The sequence below is a fragment of the Falco punctatus genome (genome assembly GCF_963210335.1).
Source record: "Falco punctatus genome assembly, chromosome: 2".
NCBI classification, from domain to species: Eukaryota; Metazoa; Chordata; class Aves; order Falconiformes; family Falconidae; genus Falco; species Falco punctatus.
The window spans coordinates 104064836-104092049 of record NC_137581.1 but is presented as its reverse complement, the minus strand read 5'-3'; positions in this window follow the sequence as shown (position 1 = coordinate 104092049).

Below are 27214 nucleotides of genomic sequence, written 5' to 3'. Positions count from 1 at the left end.
GAACTAACTACTGTGATTTTCAAGATAAATGAGAGTTGATGTTGTAATAACTCCTGTGACTAACAATAATTAAATGTGAATTTTAAATGTCAGATCACAAATACAGTCAATGAGATATTCATAATCAATTTACAGATTAAAAAGAAGAAAGTTTACCCTGGTCCTGGTCTATTAAAACTGAAAAAGGACTTTCTTCAGGGAACTTGAAATCAGTGCACAGACTACCCAAAAGTGTGAAAACGGAGTCAGTGACTCACTGTGACTTGTTCTTTTAAGAATTTAATGGAACAAATGAATCTGATTATTTATCTTTCTGTGGTTTTGGTTTTTTTTTTCAATGCAACACTGTTTAGCAAATAAATTAACTGTCCTTCTACAGGAAAAATTAGGTAGCTAAATTTAAAATGCATATTGAGTCTGTCAAGAAATGTGCATTGTTTTTCTGATATGTACAAGGTTGATGGGGATGAATTAAATAAGTATTCACTTCTACAGAAGTATCTCTAGATGTTCATAGTTAGATTTTTTAGAATAAATCACATGTATCTCAGGTGCTTAAATTGACTTCTACTTTGTTTGAGGTTTTTCTGAGAGTGTCTCATACTGAAATTTGAAACTGCTGTAAGACTGTATGTTCAAGTTGCTACCAATGTCTTTAACCTATGTTTTACTCCGACAGTCCATGGCATTGGGAACAGATGAGCATTTTGTGATATAAAACTCCCTCCTGTGTCCAGCCAGCAGAAAAGACTAGATCAACCAACTGTGACTTCCATCCACTGCCAAGGTCACTGATTCCAACTAATATGAAGGAGACAATTATTTTCAAATGTGAGTCTATTGCAAACAGAAAGGATAAACTCACCAAGAGTCAGTGGAGCAGTGCTGTTTCCATTCATACTCTCATACTCCAACAGCTCACTATGAGGAACTTGGCAGAAAGGTACTATAAAATTAAAAAAAAACAAAAAAACAAAAAAACAAAAAACCCCAAAAAACAACAAAAAAAATAACCAACCAAAACCCCCCAAAAAACTCAAAAAACCCCACCCCAAACAACAGCAATGCAGTAGAACAGAAAAGTTATACTCCTTTAGCTACAACAGAGGGTCACATTGCTACTCAGTTGCATTCCTTTAATTTTCATAATTTTTTGTCATGCATTCTTTTGCTTTAGGATTTATAAAGTCATAAGTAGAAGGAAAGAGACTGTGGTTCACTCACTGTTACTTTATAACAAGTAATTTATTTTCATTAATAGTCAAAGATAACTTGTTGGCTTTAATTTACTTTTAATTTAAGTTAAATATATCCTGGGAATATTTTTTGAATTATCCAAATGACTGTCAGCAAAATAATTTTCTCACTCTATCTGCATGTGTAACGATTTGTTCTTGTAAATGATGCAATCATTATTTTGTCTTTCTATTTGTACTTAAGTGAACATTTGATAAAAGCAAATGATTTAATGAACTTGAACTACACTTCTTTAAAATATGTGATTTTACTGTTGACAATCCTTCTAGAAAATATACTTTTTAGGTAGTTAATTCATACTTTGAATTCTACATTCAGATTATAAATTAGCAATTAATATGTCCAGAATTTATTAGAAATGTGTGTGGACCCTTTTTTACAAATTTCCCCTACAGTGTTCCTATACTGTATGTAGTCTTGTGTCTGATTAATACTCTCAAAATAGAAGTGCACTCTCTGCTATAAGAGAAGAACGTAGTGGCAATTTAATTTCTGATATTGTGATTTTTTTTAAAAAAATGTGGTTTTCCAAGAAAACAATGAACAGCTATGAAATAAATGGAAATGATTCTTTAAATATTTGATTCCTAGGCTGAGATGCCAGCTGGTTTAAAACTGTGTAGAACTCCTGACTTGGTTAGAGAGGCAGCGATTTAGATGGTGGATTAGGTTCACTGTCCTTAACTGAGAGAGACACCTATACAACAATTATGCTATTATGGATTTGTTGTAACTGGAAGGATGTAGGAAAGCTGTACAAGTACTGTTCAGAAATAGTCAAGATACTGGTGCTTGTTGAGACTTGATTGTTTCAACCGCAAATCTGAAGCACAGCACCATACAAGCTGCTGGGAGGAAAATTCCCAGCCAGACCTAAAGCAACAAGATAAGGTGTTACTAACTAATGCAGAAGTTCTCAAGTTTACACATTCTGCACCATCAGACTATTATCTAAAATTCAAGGTCATTTTTTTTCTTCCTCTCAGGCTTGTTTTTTAATGGTTGAGATTGGTTCCATTCATTACGGGGCACCACACTGTTCTACATGGGGTCTGATTCTTAGGTGTCTGGAAGTGCACTTTTATCTCTAGCTTCATCTCTGGCATTTAAACTCCATAAAGCACTTGGCCAGCATAAGGCATTTCTTTCCTCCCTCCCCCCTGTCCCCTTCTCTCTCCCTCCCCCCTTTTTTTTCTCTTTGGGTGAATCCAACTCTGGATTCAACATTAAGGCAAAGATATTTAAAAGAATTTGGATGGGAGGAGGGTCAAGTTCTCAGAAGCTGCTTATCTACAGTTACTTGTGGTCTGAAGTTCATGGCAGATATTGCAACTTAAGAAAATAAATCAGTTCTATGAGCCAATTATGGATTTTATAAAAGAAAAGCATAAGCAAGCAAATATTCGCTTAATGAAACATATTTCTAAGCTAATATGCTACAGTTTTATTAGCTAATTAAAGATGAACAGTACAATGACCAGATAATGGGCACATTTAAAATTGAATCAATAAATCAGTTGGTTCCAATTATTCTGTCACTAAATTATTGCATTGAGTAATCAGCTCAAGTTATAAGTTTGACATGGGAAGGAACTGCTCAGTGTTAGCTTTGTCTTGGGAGAGTTTAAGAGGAATCTAGTTTCCTTTCCATCCTATAACCCATCCAAATTCTTACCGATAAAATACATATTCATTATAATTTTTGGACTTAAACCTTAGATGAGCACCGAAATGAGGACTAAGCAGGAGCTTCTTACATTCACAGACATAATCAAGTAAAACCTTCCACCACAAATTCGAGGAGCGTCTGGACTATGTTCTTAGTCATACAGTCTAGTTTTAGGTAGTCCTTCAATGAAGAGGGAGTTGGACTCAGTTATACTTACAGGTCCCTTCCAAGTAAAGATACTCTAGAATTTTATGATTCTTATATCTTCTGTGTCCCTAAAAGTCTATAGGCAACTGGCTTTGCCTTGAAAGACCTGTAGAAATATTGAAAACTATAATGTATGCACAGAATGGATGTTCTGTGTGGAAGACCAAGCATTTAACCTTCCTACCCATATCTAAGTACTCTTTCCTATGCCTGTGGAAGAATTAAATACATGTCCTACATCTGCCATGAAAATGCTTTTAGGACATCTCAACAAGGCAGGTAGCCTTTCTTCCTGTTTAGGCCATAACACTGTAAAAAAGAATGCAAAATTCCTGGAAGAAAAGGAAAAATCACAAAATAATTGATCTGTATAGCTCAGTAAATATGGTTTTCCCATTGCCCAGGGCAGGCAATTGTCACTGCTTGTGGCAGGTCCCGGGGGTACCTGGGCTGCCCTTGGCTGTAGAGGAATTATAGAGGAATGAAGGTGGGTTAAATAACATTGATCATATACAGCTGTGGGTTGGCTTCAAGGGCGGTAGGTTGGCTGATGTGGATAATGTGCAGCGGTGGCTGGCTTCTGCTAAGTAGTTAAATAGCTTTAAGGGGCATGGAAGAAGGGCACTGGATGAAGGGAGACCTGGAAGAAGCAGATAGAGGAGAGAGTGTGCCCCAAATGTAGGAGAGACAAAAAGAGACCAGGGAGAAGATAGGGTACCCAGATGAGGAGAGGATGGCTGGAAGAGGAGCCTGGAGAAAGAAGAATCTGGATGCAGCAGAGGCAAGAAACAGGGTGGACTGGCATGAAGAAGATGAAGAAACAACATGGACAGCAGACGAACTTTTGAAACCTTGTGCGGGATTGGTGGTCATGCCGGGGCAAGGCACAGGAACTATTTATTGAAGTTAATCTGTTATGTGAGGGTAAAAGCCTTGTTGCAGCCAGCTAGTTTAGATAGTGCTGTTACACTTGGCCTGAGTAGGGCTGAGCTGGATTTACCAGGCACTGTTGCCATTGCCCAGCCTGGCTGAGCTCCAGCTCTGGGAGGGCTGCCTGGGAAGGGACTGACAGCCCCAGGTAGTGCCAGAAAAACAGCTTCTGGGGGCACAAGGACAGTGGGGCAGCTTTCATCCTTTTCCCTGGGTGTGGGCAGAAGAGAGCAGATGGGGATGGGAAAACAAGTCCTAAATCAGAAGAGGAAGGGACCCCCACTAGGAACATCACACTACTCCAGTGAATGGCTTGGGGCACTGGTGGCTCTTTGTGACACTCCCCTCCCCAAACTGAAAGCACTTTTAAATATGAAGCTGTTGACTTTAAGACCCAGGGTGAGTATAAACAGCGTAACTACCCCAGAAAAGGGTAGGCAATAAAAAGGCATTGTGCAACAGGTTTAAGAATACTATTGTTAAAGCTTTTCCATGTTAGACAGTCTGGACTGCTGAAACACCATTTATACTTCATATGATAAATTTGTATTTATATCTTCTCTTTTATCGAGAATAAGATTTTTGGTGTAACATCAGCAATGAGGGAATGGTTTTGAGTTCCTGACCTTGTTATTGCTTATAATTTTCCATTAAGCTATTTTTAGGTGTAGTATAGAAATACCCTCTTCCCTATAAATATTTTGAATAATGTTGTCTTTAACTGAGAGGAATCTCATGATCCATTTAGCGATAGTGTATTACATGAAAGTAGTAAAAGTAACATTCCTCCCCTCATACGCACATCTGTGGAGATAATCCTTTATTTAATTTCCTTCAACATATAGATATTCACATAAAACTCATTTAGAAAATAAATGCAATACTTATTTTTTGTAAACCACAAGAAGCTTTCAGAGACTTGATTGGAATTGCCACAAAATTATAAATATGTTGAGGTACAATAAACATTGTCATATCAGAAACGTCATTTTGTAAGTTTTTTAGTTTGTTTTTCAGTGATTTCAACATAAGATCAGATGCACATTTAGTACTGTTACAACAGAAAAATAAATGTGTGTGGGTGTGCTCAAACCTTCAATAATAACTAAAAATAACCCTAACCAGAAGGTTAAGTGTATGATTGAATGTCATGCTACTATTCCTGTGATGATTGTCTTCTCATATTAAAATCTAGTTATATTTGCTGTATTGAATTTACACTGCAGTTAGCAAGTTTGTTTATTGAACAACCCAGTAAAACAAACCTTCGAAAATCACACTATGCTTTTATTTTTGATACTTGTTACTGTATTATAATTTCTGTATTAGTACCCCTATGGACAACATAAAGGTTAAATTTATCTCATTTCATATTCAGTGGAATATTTTCCTCTAAATGTCTAGAGTGGTGTGATTTTTTTTATTTTTTTTTTCTGGGGCTTTGACTTTTTTCTGATGATACCTGATCCAGCATTTACCTGGAGCTGCATAGTATTCCTAGTTTCTTGGGATAGCGTGCATGCTGAGCATTTAAGTCATATCCTTAATCAGTGCTTTAAGCAGCATGAAATTTTAAAAACTTTAATTGTTGTGCACAGCTTTATTTGGTTGAAGTCTTGTGTGTTCTGGGATGTATGACGAGCAGAGACTTAAACAGAACAACAGGATTCTGGCTATGGAATGTTTGTGAGTGAAACAAATTGTCATAATTGTCTTTGATTGTTCAGCTTTCCTGGTATTCCCCCCCCCCCCCCCCCCCCCCGATCATTATCGCGCAACACATATTCTGAGGTATAAACTCTGTATTCATACTTGGAGATGTCCTGATGTTCTTTCTCTTTGGATAACTTAATCTACAGAACCATCCAGATTTGTACATTTTTATCCTGATTGCTAAATGTTTCTAATGCTTCTGCCTTTAGCTAGAGAGTGCAACTTTAATGTAATACTCTCTTCTAGTCCAATCCTGTGGTAGTCCGTTTTCTGTAAGAGGATTTAAATGTAAAGAAACCCTACCTTGTGTTTCTCATTCTTGTTTGCTTTCTTTCTTCTAGAAGTGCTTACAGAAAGACAAATATGTTGATTATAAATCACTTAAATATACTTTAATGTCACTTAAATGTACTTTAATTCCAGTCCAGTGTAACATGAGTCTGTTTCTGTCTTCTCTTAGTTGAGAAATTAAAGAAAAAATAAGCAAAAATAATATTTTTAATATAGCTAATGTAAATACATTTTTTTATTAGTTGATTGTTTATTATATATTTGTTGCTGCCCTCATGAACGATAGCTCTGACTCACTGTGGGAGGGGCTGGGAGTCAAGGTGGCCAAACCCCCACATGTATAAAGGTAGCTCACAGGGAGCGTGGGCGACCAGGACCACAACAAGCAGAGCAAGCAAGCAGGGCATGGCACATCAGCCAGGCTGGGGCACAGCAGTTCGTGTGGCAGTTCACACAGGGAGGGTGTGCAGGGTGAGTGCCATCAACCTAACAGCTCAAAGAGGTGAGCTTAAGTAATTATTATCACCCTCCTAGAAGAAACCTAGCTATGGTTTCCCCTTAGCCAAAAGCCAGTGCCAGAAGGCATGTGGCAACTGTGACGGAGTGCCCTGGTGAACATGCAGGTGCCCAGGTCACAGCCGCAGGGAGTGCTGGAGCCTGTCACTGCTAGCGGAGGGCAGCAGAGATAACACCTGTGTGAGGTGTGACCAGGTGGGCCACCTGCTCAGCCTGGTGGCAGAGCTGGAAGGGGAAGCAAAAAGGTTAAGGAGTGTCAGGGAGTGTGAGAGGGAAATAGGCTGGTGGAGCCACTCTCTACCATCACCAATGTGAATGCACCAGATGGGACACACGACAAGAAGCGAAGGATCCCCTACCCTCTCACCACTAGGCAGAAGGAAGAGATCAAAGAGATGGGGAGGAATGGAAACAGGTTCCCTGCTCTGGCAGCAGGTGAATCACCCCCTGACCTACTTCAGCTTCCCAGGTACCTTTATACAGTAGGTATGCAGCTCTGGAACCTGACAGCCAGGAAAATTATAAGATGGACAACAGTCTGTCCAGGTTGGAAGAGTTGCCTAAGGAAAGTAAGTCAACACCACGCATCATGACTGCCACTGCTAAGAAAAAAAGAGTGGCTGTCACTGGTGGCTCCACTCAGAGGATCAGAGAGCCTGACATGCCCAGAATATAGGCAAGTCTGCTGCCTCCCTGGCACCCAGGTAAGGGACATTACTAGAAAACTCTTGTCTGGTATGGCCCTCTGACTATTGCCCATTACTGGTTTTCCAGGTGGGCAGCAATGAAGTCCAAACTGTGGTTGTTTAGTCTAGAGCAGGGGTCCTCAAACTTTTTAAACAGGGGGCCGGTGCGCAGATGAAGTTGCAGGCAGTCATCTGCGGCTGCTTGGTTTCCCCCCCAACCCCCAGCGGGGTCTGTGTGTGTGTTCTGTAAATACCAGGGGCCAGATTGAGGACCCTAGGGGGCCATAGTTTGAGAACCCCTGGTCTAGAGCAACGAAGGCTCAGGGGAGACCTTATTGCTCTCTACAGCTACCTGAAAGGAGGCTGTAGGCAGGTGGGGGTAGGTCTCTTTTCCCAGAGAACAAGCAATAGAGATGAGGAAAGGCCCTCAAGTTGTACCAGCAGAGGTTTAGATTGGATATTAGGAAAAATTTCTTCACTGAAAGGGTAATCAAGCATTGGAACAGGCTGCCTGGGAAGATGGTGGAATCACCATCCCTGAAGGTATTTTAAAAATGTGTAGATGCAGTGCTTAGAGACATGGTTTAGTGATGCAGTTGGCAGTCCTGGGTTAACAGCTGGACTTGATGATCTCAAAGTTCTTTTCCAACATAAATGTGTTTATGAGTCTATGATTCTATATACATATGTGTATAAACTATGTTTATATATCTGATAGGTGTATAAAGTATTTCAAGATATTTTTTTACATATTTGACTAGAAAACCATTTACAGGGTGTATTTAACAAGACAGTCCCTAAAGGGGAAAGCTATTTATGCTTTGGTTTTTTTTACATTTCCTTTAAAAATCATCCTCCTGTTACAATTACGAAACAACATAATATGGGAAATTGTTGTAATCTAATTAATCAGTTCCCTTCTCACCACTACCCTGGATCTATCCCAGACATCTCTGATAAACCACCTCATACCAGCTCTAGCAGCCCACCAGTATCCATAATCTCTTATGAAACCTGCTGTGTATTGTGTATTGTTTTGGGAAAACACCAGATCAGTTTTCATTAGAAAGAGTATCAAAGCATCAGCCAAAAACTGGTTAACCATTATTACCCTATATTTTATAGAAACATCATTTTGGGAATAGCTTTCACCTAAGTGATATAAAAACTCACTTGTCTACTGGGATAAATAAGGCCTACAGGAATGTATGCAGTAGAAACTGGTGTTAGCTCAGTGACATACTTCATGCTTTCTGACACTTCCAATTAGCATGGATCAGTAAAAAAAGGGTCTTGAATCAAGCAGCTTCCAATGATGCATTAACAGTTGAAAATTAAATTTTGGTTGGTTTATTCATAAAAGAAATAAAGAGATTTAATGGCAGCTGCCACTTGCAAAAAGACCAATCATTCATGACTCAGCTGAGCACCCAAGACAATTTTTGGTACAATTTGTTTGTTTGGTGGGAAGTTAATTTACAGATTTTTCATGCTGATCTAATTGATTTGCAGGAGGGCTAACAACCCTATTTCCTGCACCTGGTTTGACAATTGATACCATCTGGTTCATTGGATTAGCAGCTGTAGTTCACAACTTCTATCAATTCAGACACATTTGACAAGAGTTCTGCATCTTTGGTCTCTTCCAATTCATTTCCCTTTTTATATGCTGAAATCTGCAGAGCTTCTTCACTGCAAAGCAACGTTTTCTTAATTTATAGCACAGGGATAATAGGAAGATGATAATTATTATTCTAGTCTAGTATGACCTGAAAAAAAGCATGCATTGTGCCTGCAGAAAACACAAGGGGGTGAATTAACACTGAGGGTCACATCTGCATTGTATTTACTTCAGTGGAGACGGAAGGTGCTCAGTATCTCAGAGGAGTAGAACATTCATCATGAAGAAAGTAAATATAATTATCACATTTTAGAAATTAGTATCAGGTCTACATGATTCCTTCTTCGATGTTGCATCTGTCATAACACAATGACTCCCTGACAGTTTAAGAAATGTTTCACTGTGTCTCTTGAAATGTGGGAAACTGGGGTAAATTTAAATCTGTGATTTCCTCCATATATATATATACACCATTTCAGAAGTAAGAGGAATTGCTTGAGGAATATGCTGCCCTGCTCTGGGGGCATACCTAACTAGCAGGACACCTCACTTCTGTTCTACTTGTGCAAGGTTGGTGTCGGTTAACTTGTTGTTCTTAGACTTCCCAACCCCACAGTATGATGAGATACAGCCATGCAATGGTGGCCAATTAAATAGCGTTTCTAGAGTAGTAAAAATAAACTAATTAAAGGCTTTTTGGGGGTTACCACAGAATGGCGCTAATTTGGGTGGATTACTCACCAGCATAATTTGTGGTGACCTACAGTTGATTATCCAAGAATTGGAAAGACCATAATGGAAGGTAGTATCATAGTAATTGTGCCTTGTTCTCATATCCTCTTTTCTGAACCTTCCACCTTCTCAGTCTCAAGAGAAAACAAATCCAACAAAAAATGGAAAACTAGAATTTTATTTTAACTATTCTTAGATTCTGATATTAGGCCGAAAATCATATTTTCACTGGCTGAACACCACCACATATTGAAGACTGATTGTCTCACCTGCTGAGGTCTTGCTTCTCTTGGTGTATAATTTTGTAACAGCTGTATAAATACTGATGAACTAGAGTCCTTTACAAAACAGAAGGAGTTCCTTGTATACTATCCCGCATGAAGAAAGCAAATGAATATGCATGAAACACATATGTTATGCATGAACAGGTTGCTGTTTCATGGTGTAACTTTAACAAAGAAAATGTACCTACATCTCATTCATATTTATGTTCATGATTTTTCAAATCTTGAAAATATATCAGCTTATTTTAGGAACTCGATATGCTCTTTAGGTGCTTCTATGATGATAAGATATAAAAAGAATTCCACCATTTGTGGAATGTGTACATGTACGCAAAAGTCCACTGTTCTAATATAGAAACATGTATTTCTATTTGTATATAATATATGTGTATGGAATCTTTGACGGACATTGCCTTGGGAAGAGGCTAGGCTGAAAATACATCGACAGAAGGTGTTGTGACTGAGAAAGCTGAGAAAGCTCTATTTCAACTCTATTCATTTAACAGGGATTATTATCATCTGTGTGATAATACTAGTGATCACTTTTTGATGTACAAAGTGTAGCTCAAATATTAACCAATTAAACCTATAATGTTTGATTAAAAAATGATTTTGGTAAAGTATAATATATTTTACATGACCCATTAGTTCATTAAAAAGATTTAAATTAATGTTATCCCGTCACTGATGAATAAATTTCTTAGCAGGGAAAGTTGCCAGTTCTGAAACCTTTGCAATACATTCTCTCCCAAAGAATAAAAATCTCAGGTCTTGTGAGTGCAGGTACCTAGCAACCACCTTCCTCTCTTGCAGCTCACTGTCAACAGTCCACTTTTTGAAAAGATGTTAATTTGTACTACTGCTATTTCCTGGGGGAGAAGGCTATCTTCACTTCCAGCTACTACCCAGAAAGCCATTGTTGCAGAAGTATTTCAATTAGAAAAAGTAAGATAAATGGAAACTCGGGTTTTCCCATGGTGTCTAGATATTTTTCTATTGTATAATTTTATAAATTGCAGCAGAAACATCTCAATTACAATTTGCATAGTTTCTTTCTACTTTCTACAAATGCAGGTGCTTATTTTCCATATTTTTATTTCCATATATTCCATATATTATGAACTCAATTAAGAGAGGGAGCACAGTATTTCAGAGTTGTAAGGCTGGCATGTACAATCATTTTTACGTATGTGTGTGCATATATACATAATATAGAAACATTTATTTTTATGTGTAAATATATGCATTTTATATATATGGAGAAACAGAAAGTAGTGTTTAGCTTTTAGTTGTAATGTAATTGGGTAAAACATAAGGTTTGTTACCATTTTGACTGTATACTTACAGCAATAAAATACCCACTAGATTTAGTGAAACTTTTCTCAGGAACACAAAAGCCCCACTTGGTCTAAAGTTTAACATTTAAAATCTCTTTAGCATTCCTTACTATAATTTTACATCTACTGTAGTTTCTGAATTCATGCTTATCAAAACTGACATTAACAATAAATGTTGCGAAGCCAGTAGGTCTAGAGGAAAAGTAGTAATTACTATGAAATCACTATTCATACGATGTATTTTGAAATGCATAGATGTCTGTTCACAAAATGTGCAGACATTCTGGTATATTTGCAAATCCAATGGGATTTTAACAGAACATGGAAATCAAAAGTTTCTTCTTCATATGAGATTAAGGAGAAAATTTGGTTGACAGTGTTTCTTACAGGGAAGTACTGCTGCTTTCCCCATTCTGCAAATGTGTGTGAGTGCACAGGAGTCCAAGATTTGTGCTGAAGCAGATTATTCAACCTGGGATTAGTGTCCTAGTCAAAACAGAAGGCTTACTTTCAGTCAAATGCTTGTTACATTCTGTTAACAAAATGACATATGACTGTATCTGTACCGAGTATAAATATACTCTAAGAACACCAGTAAGATTAAAATATATGGGAGAAGTCAGTGGAAGAAAAATGAATGGACACATAGTTTAGTCAAAAAATTCATAACTACTGCACATGACAGAAACTTAGTGCAATGGAGTATTTTATAACGTTTTCTGGTATTTTCTAAAAAAAATCCAACAAGTCTTTCTTTTCATCTGTGAGAATGTCAGTCTCACCAAGTGTATTTTTTGGACTAAATTATTTCTGGGCTAATTTACAGAAAGCCATTGGACTTGTAGGTGGCTCACAGTCCATTGACAGATACCTGCTTTTGACAATCAAGATATATTTTCTAATTTTGATTTGACACATTTCAATTCCTGGACTGCAATAATTTAACTTATAGATTCATTTGCCCTATATAAAAACTATACATTAACAATTACTTCCCATGCATGTTCTGTAATACTCATTTAAAATACATTATAGCAAAAATATTCTTTTCTGAAAACTTAGTCACCGTTATACTTTCTGAAAGTGAATATAAGAATATATGAACAAACAAGTTATATCCAGATGAGTTTTCCAATCTTTTTAAAAATCTTCCCCTAGCTCTGGTAATAAATCTCTGTGTATAGTAATATCCTATCAGAACTTAATTCATGTCTGGTTTGTTTTAAAATTATTAAGGTATTTTCTTTTCTTTTTTTAAATTAAAAAGTTTGGAACATTTCAAGGTGAATGTGCTTTATTGCAATGTAATGAAAAGCATATTAAGTTATTAAATTAATAACTAAACTAGCAGAATTGTTTTGGGAGCTGTAGATAAGTGTGCTGTGTATTACCCTACTGAAATAATTTGAAAACTTTCAGTTAAATGAGATTACCTAGAAGCAGCAAAGTAATTTCATTTATTGTTTTAAGTCACATTCACATTACTGTTATTGAGTAGTTTTATTTAATTGTGTTTAAGATATACTATAGAATTAAATTTAAATAGGGGAAATAACTCCACAGAGCTTCAAACTATCATTTGTTTTCTACCTCCTTCTTCTATCTAGAGGGTAAATTTAGAGATTTGCCTAAGATTTTCAGTCAGTAGCCGGACATTAAGAGTACTCCTGAAATGAAGGTTGTACAGTCGAAATGTTCACTTTTCCTTTGTCATTGATAGACCAGTTTAAAATAAAATAATAAGTACATGTTAAGATATAAAATTCTTTTACAATTTCCAAAATACTAATTTTTAAAAAGTTTTGAATGAACATGAAGCTTGAGGTCAAAAAAGCTTTCCAGGGTCCAATTATATTATAGACTGGATAAATCTGCTGTTACAGTTTTTTACCAAAGAGAATTTCTGGGACTGCACAAAGAGTGGAATTATAATGAGCTGAGACATAGAGAGCTGAGCATCAAGAAGTCTCATTTTACATTACTATAGGGTGGGAGTAATTGTATTAATCCAGTACTCATTTATGAAAGGAGCAGAGTAAGAGCCAATGTTTTATTTCTGGACTCTTTTCATGTGTTTGGATCACATATGCCGACTAAATCTTTCCTTTCCTCCCTCCTAACACATGTATTTCCCCGGAATTTTTTTTTTTTTTTTTTTTTTTTTTGAAGGGCCCTGTAAAGATATCAGGCCCCCTAAGTGGCAGCAGAGAATACTGGAACACATTTTCATCTGCTTTTGTTTCCTTTTCTTTGCTGAAGGATCCAAGTGCTTCAATAATAAACAGCCTTGAAAATGCTCTCATGTGTATTTTATTGCTACAAGTTGTCCTAGTAAAATCAGTGGAGCTAGTTGTGCTGGAAATGTTAAACAAATGTTTGCTGGATTGATTCCCAAACACTGTGGCTAATATTTGGCATGTAAGGGTCATCTTTTCTAGACAAAACTCCGTGTCTCTGTGTGTGTGCACATAAAAAGTGGAAAGAGGGGGAGAGAAAGACTAAGAGAGACAGTGACATAGATATGTGCTCAGCACAATCAAAAAAGTGCTTTTTGCAGCATTAGACCATTGGACTTACCAATTTAGAGCTTTCAGATTTTGTGCTCCTTCTTATAAATATAACTTTAACAGCAATTAGGAATACAAACTTAAACATTGTCTGTGTTTGCAGGGCTGTGGATCTCTTAATGAGAAAAATTTCAGTTTAGGAAACAGCGAATGTGTATATGGTCTGTAAGTACCACACACAATTGCCTTTCTTCAGGGATCGGACCTGAACAATGAACAGAAAAGAAAGTAATCATCACACCCATTTGAAGTCTAAACTAATTTTTATTTGGATATTTTCTGTTTGAAGAGAAAACAGAACAACTAGGGATAATGAGTATTCAATCAAATTCTAAGAGCATAAAATATCATTGTTATCTCTCTGCTCAGTAAACCTCTTCTGGCCATATGTTCACACTTCAGATGTGTAAAAGTGCTTAACAGAAAAAGCATAAGCAGATCTATTAAAATGTTGTTAATAAAGCCTAAAAGAGACAGCAGTGATGATACAACTGGATTTAGGAATCAGTGCCACTTGGCACACCTCTGGCTTTCTGTACAGTGCTGTATTCCCCAAGGGTGATGAGAGGCTTGTTTCAAATATTGCTTTTGCTAGCTGTGCACTCTGTGATCCTGAATCAAAACTCACTGACATCAGTGTGTTTTGGTTTAAAACAAAGCCTGCACTGTTATTTCAAATGCTCAAATATCATAGACTGACTCAATTTCTCCTCCAAATTATAAACTCTAATAAAACTATCATTAGGAATTTTAGAAGAATAGTCCTGGCGATACACTTTTGACTGTGAAAAAACTTAGAACTTGTTAAAATAAAAAGGAGATTTTTTGCATGTTCATAAGCCACATAAGCATCTCTGAGTTTGAATTTCAGGTAAAACATCAAGCTCTGAAGCAGTCTCAATAAACCTTCAGATTTTTGGCAATACTATTTTTGCAAAATGACTTCTAATATGCATTGCAATTTCATTATGCAGTTGTAGTTCATTAGGATAAATGTTTCCAAAATGCAATGCCCCTTGGACCCAGAGAAGGTGGAGGAGTGAGCTTCATGAAATTCAACAAGGACAAATGAAAAATTATCTAGCTGGGAAGGAATAATCATTTTTTAGCAACACAGGCTGGGGACTAACCAGTTGGAAGACTGAAAGCTCCCAGGGGGTCGGGGCTTGCAGCAAGCTAGGCATGAGCCAGCCAAGGCGGCTCTGTCCTGGGCTGCACAAACAGCCAGTAGGTAGAGCGAAGGGGTTATCTCTTTCTACTCAGCATACTGCATGTTTCACATCTGGGCTCCCCAGTACAATAAAGATGTTGATAAACTGGTACAGGTTCAGTGGAATGCCACCAAGGTGTCTGGGGCTGGAGCACTTGCCATATGAGGCTCTGAGGGCCTGAAGCTTGTTAAGACTGGAGAGAAGAGCACTTTGGGAAGTCCAACAGCTGCCCGAGTGCCTGTACCTACAAAGGTGCTAAGACCCAGAGAGACTCTCCACAGTGACACCCGGTGGGAGGACACTAGAAAACGGGCATAAATTGAAACTGGACATTCTGACTGGATATAACGAAAAGTTTGTCCACCCTGGGGACAATGATGCATTTGAGCTGGCTGTCCAAAGAGGTCAGTTGTATAAGCCCATCTTCCCAAGCTCTGAACAGCCCAGTTTAATGCTAGGGCTCGCCTGCTTTGGGCAGGTTGGACATCGAGCCCTCCTGAGGGCCCTTGTAGGCTAAGCAGCTCTCCGTGTCTGGAGCTGTGCAGAACGCTACACAACTGAAACTCCTCAGCATTGCCAAAAATATCGGTAGATGTGCAATCTCTCTAAATTACTATTTGTTTCACTTTGTTAGAAAAAATACCCATAGACACCCAGGAATTTTCCACTCAATCCATTATGGTCAAGATATTTCTACAGTTCTCCTTTATTACATGTTGAAATACTTGGGCTGAGTGGCTAAGAACTGTAAGGTATTTTGCTGGGATGGGGAGGAGCATTGAGGTGGAATAGATTGCAATTTCCCATTGAAAATTCTTCTAAATCTTATTAAAATCTTAAAAATATTAATGAGGAATTAGGACTGGGCTGATAGGGTTCAGTTGACAATGTTATATTTATTTCAGTTTGAACTTTTTTGTTGAAATTTCAGAGTTCTCTCACCTGATTCAGACAGATAATACAGTTCATCCAGTTGCATGGTACTTCAAGGCTGAATCTCTGTCTGTTGTAAACCTAATGTGACCTGCTATACTGCAGCTGCCATTTGTGAGGAGTTCTCTGCAGGAGCCTTTAATGGTGTAAATTAGTACTGACATAGAAATAGAAGTTACAGAACAAGCAATTGTATATATATTATTTCATCCAGGGTAAACAGCAGAGGAAGCAAAGAATAATCATCTGTCAGTATATTTCTCCTTATCTACAGGTTTTTATTTCAGTATTTCCTTACAGTTTTGTGAGTTTGCCTTAGCAGCTCTACTTCTCCTCCCTTGTTGCTTCTGGAGAAAACAGACGATCTCAGCATGCTCTCAGCACGTTCCTTCTACCTCCCTCTGCCTTTTTGTGTGCCTGACAGTTTTCACTGATACTTTGTGGGAAGTTCTGATGTCACACCAGGCTCATGGGAGACAAGCAGTTCTCCCGTACCTTCTTCTCTTGAGCTTTTCTTCATCAATGATTCAGTTCCTTTTGCTTCTTCTATATTAATCTCATTTAACCCCTTACAGTCAGGCACATTAGGGTCATGAAGGTAGCTGGAATGAAGTTTCGGTGGAACATGCCAGACTGTATGTTTGTGCAGTATCTGGTACTGTAAGATCGATATTAGGACATAGAAGACTGGAATAACTATTCCCTCCATACACATTTCATCAAACAGCAGAAGAATACTCCTGTTGTTTATGTACCTTTACACTTCAGAAACATTCTCTGTAGCACACAGAAGCTATACATAACACAGGTATTTTTCTGAAAGCACTCAGTGGCTGTCCAGAGTCCAACTTTATTAATCTCTGTTGAAAGCAAGTGTTTGCCAACTTTTACTTTATTCAATCAGGTAGGGAAAGAAAAATGAGTTCTAAACTGGACACTAAGAGAAATTGTTGTGGCAACATGGTGTACAGCAAGACAACATACAAAAATATCTTGGTACGTATCTAAAATAGTCAAAATGAAAACATTTAAAGTTAACATTTTCATATATCAGGTTGTTTCTTAAGCTGGCAAAAGTGCCTGCCACATTCTTATGACAGAGTCAATGTATCTGACGTTTGATGGGAGAGAGTAGCAGGTCCTATGGAAAAAAGCTATGCTGACCCCTTACTCTGGAGTACAGGTATGAGGTACCTTCTTTTGCAGAATCTGCAAGTAGGGTGTCTAAGGGGGGCTCCCATATGGTACCTGGGACTCACCTTGCTGAGTCACAGGTAGGCTGCCCTACCTCAGACAACAGCAGCAGTGCAGCTTTGGAAGAGCTCTCCTTTTTTAGGAAAGAGGGACAGGCCACCTTTAATTAGTGAGTCATGAGTCTGGAGAAGGTACTTCTGAATGGGTTTGCTCCACCTTTCCTAAGCATCATAATCACTGCATTACAGATAAAGTCTAATTACTAATCAGATGTTCTTCTTCACCATTATGAACATCTTCAGGTCTTGTGAGATTGGTACAAAAGCTAAAAGAGATGTGAGCAAGAGTCTAACCTGCTCATTTTCACTACAAAATGTAATTATGGAATTTGTCTTACAAGGTTAAGAGGTCTTGAAAATAAAGTACTGCGGGAAAATTTCAAATACTAGCCCTGCAAAAAGAGAAATAATTTGAATTGTAGGTGGGACTGAGATGTTGATCTCAGAGATCAGGAAGTCAAGTGAACCAAAGTCTTCTGAGAGCAGGTTCATAGCAGTGTCTCTAAGTGGCCTTCTGGGGCCCATAAAAATTAGATAGCAAGAATTATCTGTCAAACAGAAAAAAAATCTACAAAGGCAGTAGAGGGCCATGTATTTTGATGAGAAAAACCCACAAAAACCTGGCAATATAGATGCTGAGAAATTTTCACCCACAAGGAAATATTTTGGTAGAATATATGAAAATCACCACAAACAAGAAAGTCAAATTTACTTAGATATAATGTTAAGATATAAAATGGAGTTATCCTTTATGCAGTCTTCCATGGACTAACACTTAGGAAATCCTGTTTAAACACCAGTTTATTGTTAATTTTGTTATAGGCCAACTCAGACTAGAAAACGTTTAGTTACTGAGTCTAACCTGTTAGGGACAGTACCATATTCAATGCTCTAACCCATCCCATTCTTGGGATACAGGAATCCAAGTTCACTTACCTTAGATGAAGGCTGGACTTCATAAGCAACATTAGACTCATGGGCTGCGTCCCTATATTTTTTCTTCAAGCAGTCAAGCGTAGCTCTGTTTTATATCTACTTTATCACCACTAAAGAAAATAATGGAGAAAAACACGAAGCAAAAAGTTTAGCAAAGAATAATATTTTTCCCTTAAGCTTCACAGGGGAAATAGAAATCCTTTCAAGACACCTCTTTTCTGGAGAAGTCCTTGTAGCCAGCAAGGCCTGGGCTCTGCTACTGTCTCTGCACATTCATTTCATCCACCCCACATGCCTCACGGGATCCTGGACTTCTGCTATTGCTTGTATTTTCTCCTTTCACTGAGTAGCCACCTCTTTATGCCAGTGTAGTAATACTAACATTGAAACTATAATATGTACCTCCAGTACCTCCTCTCCCTACCCTAATTCACAGCACATTTCATCCATGTTTTTATAAACCCTTCTGGTAAAACTGCTGTCTGTTAAAGTAGGTGTTTAATCTACTAAAAAACATTCTGAACTGTGAACAGTCATTACTTCATGTAGCTCACTAAAAGCATGTAATTTTCCCAGTACATGCAAATAAACGTTGTTAGTAATTGTATTTATTCCCCCATAAGTATTCTATCTGTATTGGCTAGGCTTATTTTCTGCCATTCTTGTAAAAATGCAGGGGAGGCAGCTATGTACATGTAAGAGACTGAGGCAGATATAAGGATCAAGGCATGAGAGTTATATCTCATGCATTTTCATAAGTGCTTTGTGTTGCTATTAATTTATTCTTGTTCAGGGTGGGAAAAAAAAAAAAAAAAGAACCTGCCTAACCCCCCAGGTTTTAATGCCTTCAAAAGAACAGGGTCATGCAAAAATAGTGATTGACATACATTTTAAAATTGACAAGCTGTAAATTTTCTCATCTGAAAATTCTGAAGGTGTTATCACTGTCATTGACTTACTTTATGATGGTGTGAAAATGGATGAAGACAATAGATGAGGAGAAAGAGCATCATAAATCTTCATTCAGAAATCTCTTCTATCTCCCAGTATAACAAGAAAAGTGAAGTGAACAGCTTGCATACAAATAGGCAGAGCTGTATTATTTGACAAAATTAAGTGATCAGCATGGCATTGTGTCAGTTCATGTTGCAATTCACAGGACACTTTCAAAATGAACAGATGTGCTGTCAATAAAATACTGTGTTAAATTTCCATATGCTTATAAGGATGTGTATGCAAAGATCAAATTAGGTACCTTGCATCCTTTTCATGAAAATGGAAGCTGTTTTATGACTCCCTTTTCCTCCCTAAAGAAGCTGTTAGAATGGAGTAAGCGATTAGGCTGGTTGGGTTAAGTGTGTTCAAAGTCCTGTACTGACTATGGAACCTAAGCACGTACTGCATTTATTTTATTAGCAGGACTACTCCTGTGAGAAAGCAAAAGAAAGAAGAAGCCCGCACATGAGCTATGCAATGTCTAAAGAAAAGTAACCATTGCCTGAGCTCTGCGAGTCGGATTGGGGGGGTGGGGTGGGGGGTGGGGCGGTGAGGGGGTGGGGCACATTTTCAGGAAACAAAGGCATTGTATGCTGATTTTTTGAGAACTGTTCTTAATTTAGGGGTTTTCCAATCTGCTTTTATTATGTAGTAGGCAGATTTAAAATTGAATAATTTGATGAACTGTAAAATTACAGTTTATTGGAGGATATTCGATCAATGGCTCTAATTTTTGTATTGTTTTTATCACACAACAAAAGCTGGTCTCAGAGGTCTCTATCAGGTGATTCCACTGAGCCCAATGGACATAAATCAGAAAAGAAACAGAGAAATATGTCATTTGAATCTTCAAATGCATAAAAGGCCAAGAACAATTTTGATTCAAAGTGACTGGTGTCTTCAAAGTAAAACAGTAGCATATGTAAGTATAGTACCTTTTTGAGGAATTCAGCTGTGCTCCCAATCACATTTTTGATCTTCAGAAATTCCTTGGTGGGACATTGTATTAACATAACCACAATACAGGTAGAAAAAAGAGACAGGTAGAGGATGAAGGGGACAGTTGGAGACCTGGCCTAACATCTTTGATGAATACAAAAGTAAATTATGAATTCACATTAATGAATAATAGACCATAATGAAAGTAATTGAAAGTGAGAGGCCTTACAGAGAAGTCTAACACAGATAAAGAATTCTATAAAATGTACAAGAATGGATACATACATACTGTCTGACTTCAAAATAAGGAATGTGGTAGTTAAAATATTCAGATCTTCCACTTTAAAATCATTATATGATGTTAAAGACGGAAGATTTCACAAAAGCATACATATATGGATCTATTCAATAAAAAAATCTAAAGGAAGTATTTAAAACCAGCAAAGAAACTTATTGATGAGATTTTACACACCACTTTTTTTTTTTTTTTCTCCTAATTCTGGAAGCCTCTCCTTAAGCCTAATTTCTTTAAAGCATTTCTAAGATGCTGTTGTGCCCCTCCTCCCTTTGCTCTTTCTTCTTTCCGTTGCCCAAGTCCCTTGCTTCCCCACAAACACTATGTCAAAGGATAAAGGAAGGAGAGAGGAAAGGTCCATGGTTCAAAGGGACTTATTTTGAAATGTCAACCTTTTGAACTCAGAGACTCTCACATTTTCTCCTCCTCTACTTACAAATTCAAGTTCATAATCTTAACAAACAAACAAAAAAAACAAAAAAAAATCTTTGGTTAGAAACTTTAGCGTGGTTTTTTTCCCCTTCGTTATTGTCTTTCAGAATATTTTAGAGAGAAAATTACCTCTGTTGCAGAAAGTATTACTTATTTCCAATTGAAAAAGAGCATTGAGGAGTAAATTCCTAGTTTATGTCATTTTCCTTCAGACTATTCTAAATGTTTTGTTTCTTCATGGAAAACTCCACACCTTCTTCTTTTTCCCTAAGTGCCTGGCTCAAAAAGGGCAATATTATGTTTGATTGACCTTAGGCTACATCTTCTTTTTTTTTTTTTTAATTTATTTTCCCTGCTTTTCTTTTTGGGTTATTCGGGTTTTCTCTTTCTATTCCATTTGGTCACAAGGATTCTCAGATTCCTTGAAGACCTTCATTATATTAGAAGTTTTAAATAGCTGGCTAATATACTGAATTAATTTAGCTCAGATGATGAACTACTCAAGAGTGAAGAAAATTCTTGCTTAATTTCAAACTGACATATTTTAATAGAAGGGAGAAAAGACTAATGTGTTGTTATTTCACATAACATTAATACAATATAATGACAGGAATGTCAGGCACAGTGGATAGGTCTTCACTGAAGAAATTATTGCCTGACTGTAAACCTTTCCTTAAAGTTGCTTCATGTGAAAATTATCTTAGATAAAAGACTGAAAGCAGTTATTTTGTATTCTTGAATAGACCGAATAGTCCTATATAATTTTTTGTCTTAGCAATTCCAATTCCTTCTCTTTTTTACTGTCATCTTGCTAGGTCTTTTCAAAATATAGGTGAGTTTAAATCCTTTAACATATGGTATCTGTGTGGTTTTTAATTCATTCTCCCTTTACACTACTAAAGCTTCTTGTCCTTGCAAGGGACAGTTACCAAACTTCTAAGAAATGTGACTTATAGATTTATTACTTGCCAATGCTTAGCAAGTGTATTCTGCTTGTCCATATAAAATTTTTAATTGGAACAAATTTTAGAACCGAACAAAATTTACTTCATAATAATAGAATTATTATTACATTAGTTTTCTCTAGTCCCTATGGATGATGGACAACTTACAATATTTCTAGTAATACTAATAAAATATACAACTGAGGTGTTTGAACTGCAGAATTACAATTTTTGGACATCTACTCACTGGAAGTAACAATGATTGTTAACAATGACCAAAAGGACAAAGCTGTGCCTTGTGAAGTAGAGGTTCAGGTTTGTTCTAATGAAGGCACTTTAGTCCAGAAGGTAAGGTGAAAATACATCATGTGAAAAACATAATGGAAATAGAATAACAATGGAAAACAGTACAAACTACACCACAAGCAGTATTTTAAAAAAATTGGAGAATCCATTTCAGAGATAAATTAAATACAATTCTGATTAAACTGTTTTCTCTTTTACCCTTGTACAACAGGAGCCATTGTACTTTTGCAACATTTAAATTCTATTTAAGATCGAGCAGTTAAGAGTTATTGTGGATAAGCCTTCAGTAGAAACTCTCTAAATAGAACAATTAGCAGATGTGTATACAAATACCCTAAGGTAACTGATACCTCAGCTGCAAGGAGCTGACACCCCACCCAAAATATGTTTTGATGTGAATACAAAAGCTCAGACAACTTTTATCAACACATTAAAAATGCAGATTACTAGGCTGGGATGCTACATAACCAGACACTGAGTACAGGGTTGTCTTAAGTCCTCATACAACATCTGAGGCAGCTAAGTAACAAACTGCTTTCAGCTGTGCTACTGCCTGAAGGACTTGTCCTCAAGTACTATAGCCCAACCCCTCTGGTTAGTTGGTTGGTTGGTTTGTTGAAGTCATCCTTTAAAAGTAACTTATAAAACATGAAATACCTTTCATCATAAACCATGGCATAAGAAGGATAATGAAAAGGAAAGGAATTTTATTTATATTGAAAAATAATTAGTAAATCTACATATTTTCTATATGTAGCAAAATAGATACCTACTTCCTTATTTTTTAGTTTCTAAATCCCTCCCTGTGATACAATTTTTTTCACACTCTATTTCTCTGAAAACATAATCCTTTATGGCCAAAACTCTGTGTTGAACCAAATGAAATAGCAGAAATATGCATTTATATTATACCCTATTATACTACTGCATAGTACAGTTACATTAACTGCATTCAAACTGACTGTCAAGAAACATCAGGCCAGAAAGTGCAAAAGTCACTTTGTTTTGTGACAAAATAGAATACCTCTTTTAATACTTTTTATTCAAGAACAGGCAAACAAAATTTTAGGTACTTCTGTCTTCCTGAGTGAATGCAAGTTAAATATTTTTGTAGGTAGCTTGTATAGTCAAATGAATCAGACACAGTAAGATTTCAGTTAAACTGGCCATTCAAAGTTTTCATAGCTTTAAAATATTTTCAAAGTGTCAGACACCACCTTTTAATAGTATGATTTTTATCAGGCTGTGTGTCAGTAGTTAAGAGACTTTTTTTTCTTCAGAGGTGTTGGCTTGTTCTGATCAGAATATTTACATTGCAAATTAAAATTGAGGGGAAAAGTTAAGGAACATAAGGAAGGATTAGGGGAATGTTTTGGTGTTGGTTTTTTTTTTTTAAATCTCTGAGTTTATTTTAGAATGTAATCTCATGCCAATAACCTATATTATTATTTGATAGATAGTATCAGATGCTAAAAATCAAAAGAAAACCCAAACCACTTCAAAGACATCTGGGAAAAATAAAACTGGGTCATTCAGCCTTTTGAGAAGTAAAACAATATTTTTAATTATGACTAGTTAGCTTAGCAGACAGGAATTTCTATTTCAGTCATTTCTCTACATCAGTAAGCTGATCTAAGTATGTAGTGTCTGATGTAAAAAGGTTTTACATACACACTATATAATTCTCTAAAATATTAACAAAAGCAGTACAAAACCAGAATGCTATTAGCTTCTAATCAATGACATAGTGAAATAAAGAAGCAACATACACTTTCCCTTAAAGTGAAAAAACCAAAAACTAGCATCTGAAGAAATAAAGCCATAAACCATTGCATCTGCCCCCAGTTATTGGATAAGATTTTGGCAAATGAATTACATTTTATTGAAAATATATTTAAATTATATTCATGCAATTATAGTTATATATCACATTAGCTGGTCAGTCCTTAAAGATAGATTTCATGTGTGTAATGGGAAATTTAAATTAATAAAAGAATGCAATAGTATATTCATATAAAAATGACTAAACTAATTTTTGTGTTAATAGTAATATATATTGTGTGCTAGTTTGGATAAATGATTTGCCAGTTTCAATATGTTTATGGCTGTAATAATGTGTATCAATGTTTTGCTCTGATGCATCCAAAAAGCTATGGAAATAAAGTGCTTTACTTGTTATGATTTCCTCTTATATCTTACTGAGAAGTTTAAGTAGGCAGCACAATACTATTTAAAACAGAGTGAGGAAAAGAATACAGATTTTAAAAGCTGGTGCATCCACTTTTCTTTATGCTGTATTTTCTGTGTGCTTTTACACTAATCTCAAATACAAATGAAAAATAATTTACAGAGCAAATTCTTACTCTAAAACAAAGGTACCTCTACACAAAATGGAAAAACAAGCTTGATTTTCTTATGAAATCTGAAGGGAACCTGTATTGTTCTATAAATCTTCAATATAAACAGATCAGGAAATAAAATTATTATTATTGTTGTTGTTGTTGTTGTTGTTGTTATTGCTGCTGCTGTTATAACCAACAACAACCACCACCACCACCATCACCCTACTGTTCAGTTTTTTAGGATTTTCTTTTTTGCATTATGTTGTGTATCCATTAGTATTTATTCTGATGACTAAGTATTGCTTGAATAACAAATGCAAAATGGAGCACTTTACATATTTTAGTTTTTCTTTAAAGATGCAAAGATGAACCTTCCTAAAATCCTGTCAGATTACTTAAGAAATTAAGAAGATTAAAGAGATAAATGAAACTGGCTCTTGGAAAATATATGAAGTGCAAGTCTGCTTAGATTGTCATTATAATAATTTATACATAAAGCCATAGACACAGAGGTTAATTTAAAGAAATTTCCTCACTGAGGAAAGTTTCTTTCCAGCAATCACTTTCTGCAATGTTTTTGCCATCTGATATAGCTAGTACCGCCACTAAAATCACAATGTATTCAAAACATTGACCATAATAGAACAAGCACTAGTAATGAGTGCAAAAAAAAATCTTTATTGGAGTGTGAGACAGAGACCAAGAGTCAAACCATGACTGAAGCCAAACATAAGATTTCATGCCTAATGTTTCAGGCAGTTAACGCTTTGTTTTCTATAGAGGTTAACTTGAAATAATCCAAGTCTTCTCTGAACTTCAGAAAATCTCCCCAAATATTTTTGTCCATATTTCTCCCCATCCTCTAAGCAGTAGACTTTCTGACACCATTTGCTTCAGTTCAACCTGTTCCAGTTCTGATTGTGTTCTTGCAGGTTCTTCCCAAAACTAATTGATAAAGTGCCGATATCTTCCACAGAATTTCCTTTTGGGATTTGTTTAGTTCAGAAGCACTCCAGAAGACACATCTTTTCTCCTCACCTTAAGTAAGAACTACAGCAGCTGAAAACTGGATAATAGACTCCAGCATAACCCAGGCACAAGAAACATCTCAGGAGCCTTTGCTCCAAGATAACAATCCTGCCAGAAGGAGAAGTAAACATGCAGGAGAAGAAACCAGAAGCTATAAGGCAATGAGTGCTGGTTGAATCAGGACTATTTAATAGTAGTAGCCTTTTAAAATGCATTGTATTGAGCTATTTCTGCACAGTACAGCAATGTCATCAAGTGCTCCCCTTGGTGCTAAGTGTGCTTGTCTAGCCTATAATACGTACAGAACATCACATACCCTAGAGGAAGTATGACTGGAGTCAGCCATCATGGAAGTTACAGGAATATGTACTTGTTCTTGTCACTTCTTATTGTTCATGGTGCTCTGTAATGTATTCTCTGTAGACAAACTGTAATACTGGCTATGGCATTTTTCGCAGTGTTGGTGTCATTCTACCCAAAGTAATCCACAACGCTTTTTTAAACCCATTCAACTAAAAGCAAAACCATGCGTAGCAATTAACTATGATTGTGTAATTGTGTTTTCTGTATCTGAAAGGGGAAGAAAGAAATTACTTGTAAAATCAAAGCCAAGTTTTTTTGAAAGAGAATAATACACGTTGTTTTCTCAGTCTAGTCTCCAGTTATGAGTGTGCAGCATAGTACAGACTCAGATAGCTAAACTGCTGCTGCTGCCCTTGATAGTGTCATTCAAACTGCTTTTGAGGTTCTTAACAAAAGGTACTCTGGGCTGTTTGACAATTAGATTTAAAAGGCACAGAGAAAATAACAGTCTATAAAAGTGAGTGACATTCTCAGAGAGACTCTACTAGTTTTTTCCTCTCAATGGAGAAACAAAAGGATGACTGTAGTGAGAACAGTATAGCTGTAATTAACTTGTCATTTGTATTAATAATCATACAGTTTCAAGGCTGCGTATTTTTACAGTTAAGGTCACAGACTAAAATGCAGGTTCAATTCATGCTTCTCTTAGGCTTCTCATGGGACACTGCACAATCAATTTATCTTTCAGTGCATTTATTCCTCTTAATGTAAAAAGGAATAGTAATATTTCTTTTTTTCCCAGTCATTTATATGAATTTGTAGTTCTTTATATTTTTTATGTAGTATTTATTTTTTTATATAAATCAGATGTAGTAAGGAATTTATAAAAACTTTTATATATATATATAAAAGCAGACGGGTGAATTTGGGGAAAGAAACACTTTATTAAGGGATTTAGTTTGCTAATTTCTCAACTTTACTAGAAAATCTTTTTCCCAGCTTATTAAAATTCTTTAAAAGTTACTCCATTTTAAGATTAATTAAAATAAAATATACTTTTTTTTTTTTCCTCAGATAGGTTTTTCTTCCTTATTCTTTATTTCAGAAGGTTTAAAGATTTAGAAAGGATAGTTTAATTAACAGTAATAATTTACTTTGGACTGAAGAGGATCCAAAGGAAGGCCATGAAGATGAACAAAGGGCTGTGGAACGTTGAGGAAAGATTGAAGAAGGTAGATCTTTTCTCCCTAGAGAAGATTAAGGGGAGACTTCATAACAGTAGTTAAAGGGTGGGTACAAAGAGAATAGCGGCTCGCTCTTCACAGAGACAACATGAAGACAAGGAGCACTGGGTATCAGTTCCACTGGAAGAGGTTTCATCTCAACATGAGAAAGAAATTTTTTACATCAAGATCACACGTTCACCAGAGCAACCTCCCTAGGACCACAGCAGAGTCCCTAGCACTGTTTTCAAGATATGTAGGC